General features: G+C 45.7%; 1 pseudogene; it reads right to left on the reverse strand.

Moving 5' to 3' along the window:
- Positions 1–458: 458 nt before the first annotated feature.
- LOC127677250 (NEDD4-binding protein 1-like) lies at positions 459–1,780 on the reverse strand (annotated as a pseudogene).
- Between the last annotated feature and the right edge of the window lie 207 nt (positions 1,781–1,987).

Genomic DNA, 1,987 nt, shown 5'->3' on the forward strand with positions numbered 1-1,987 from the left:
TGCAGCTCAATTAAACCGTGTAGAATGTGCAGTTCAACTAAGCCGTGTAAGATGGACCAGCACATGCCTGTCCTTCTCAACGAATTTTTCATGCCAAACACTTGTCCTTTTGCTTGCTCACTTTAGCAAACCATCCTCTCTCCTGTGTCTGCTTCAGCTAAACATTCCTTCACCTGTTTGTCCCAGTCAAACCCCACCCTCCCGACTTTCCACAGAATCCTTAAATTTCCACTTGAGTTCTTCAGCATTCTTCAGTCTATTTCTTGCTGTACTTAGTTCCCCCATCTGTTGACTGAGCACCTCATGTTGTTCACACCAGACATTCCCTTTCCTTTTGTTTTCTAAGGCAGAAATGTGCACCATGGTCTTCTTAGCATCCTGGCACTTTCCAGAGTTGGCAGCTCCCCCTCCAGCCTCCTCCACCTGGGGCCCCCTTCAACACTAGACTGTCCGGCCAGTCAGCAGTCCAACACCAGAGCAGAGAGGGCATTCAGGTCTTTCTAGTAGGGATTGGCTGCCAGGATCTGGTTGATCTTCTGTTTTTGCTCAGAGTCAGGGAAGATGTTGACCAACACCTGACTCAGCTCGACTGTCTCTGCAGAAGTTCTCTGGGCCAGGCCAGGAAAGTTCTGCTGCATTCCTGGAAGGATGGTCAGGGGTGTGGAGTGGGGTTGCTGAGGAAGTCAAGGGCCCAAAGCTGCTCTCTGAATGCTGGATGGAGCCTCCCGGCTTGTGTTGGATGCCTGGGTTTTGTGACTTTGCAAGCCAAGGCCAAATGTGCCCACCTTTGGCTGGGCCGCCAGCCTTGGCTGTATGTTGCCAAGATAGTCCTCCTTTTGAAGTAATTCTTCTAGCTGAAGTCCATGTCTTCCCAAGGGATCATCAGCAACCATAAATATGTCCCCCACAAAAGTGTACTGAAGCAGTCTTTTGGTAACAATTTCTCTCCAGGACACCAACTGAGTCACAAACTCTCTCAAGCTATCATTTGTTACAATGATACCGCCAGTCTTCTCTGCTAAGTGGAGCAGGAACCAGTCTTCCTGAGAAGCCATCCTGTGTCCTAAGATGTCCCAGGAAGGAGTTAAAGCTCATATCCCAATATCGTCTAGCTGTCTTAAGAAGTGCTGTTCTCCGGCATTTGGATGCCTTCTTGTTCTCCACTGTGGGACAAACACAGTGATATTTCTATTGCCGAGCTTCCAAAAATATTCCACTGCAATCACTATGCCTCTGCAACTAAAGAACTTTTTCAGACCATGGGTAATTGCAACATTACTGCTGTCTATAACAATAGGCTTCAAATCCTCTTTTGCTGGTTCATTTCTCAAGTCTAGCATATAAGGTGTCTTCAGGATAGCTTAAAATCTTTGAAGCTTGGTAAATGAGGAAGAGTTGTGATCAGAGGATCCTGCCAAATTTGCATCAGTAGCTGAAGTTCGAGGGGAGGCAGCTGAGGTGGGGAGATTTGGGCATCCTTTGTCTTCAGGAGAGAAGCACTGTAATACCCACATTGTTTTACACAGTCAGGCTCCCTATTATTTGGATGCAAAGTTTCTCTTTGCTGCTGAAAACCATTTTCAGGCCTTTGTTTTGGGGCAACTGGGAAAGAAAGGGTAGCTGCTAGATTTGATTCACTTTCCTTAAGAGGCTGGGTTGGGAGTTCAGTGGGCTGTCTTTCTTGATCCTCCATTTTATCAGGCACCACAGTTCCACAATTAAGCACTTCCTGGTCTCTTACTTCCTCTGTCTTTTTTCTCTCAGGCCTTTGTAATATCATTGATACTTTGTCTGCTAGTTCACCTAGTTCTTGTTATTGGACAGCTAGCTTTTCACCCATTTTTGAGACAGTTTCTCATTGTACAGTTCTTTTTTCAAGTTCTTCTGAGAGGAAATGTATAAAGATTGCAATGGAAACTTGTAGGGTGTTTACAACTGCCATTACAATTGAGATCATTAAGGGAAAGGCTTTCTCCAATACCTTTGG

This window comes from Apodemus sylvaticus, chromosome 2 (assembly GCF_947179515.1).
Source record: "Apodemus sylvaticus chromosome 2, mApoSyl1.1, whole genome shotgun sequence".
Classification (NCBI taxonomy): domain Eukaryota; kingdom Metazoa; phylum Chordata; class Mammalia; order Rodentia; family Muridae; genus Apodemus; species Apodemus sylvaticus.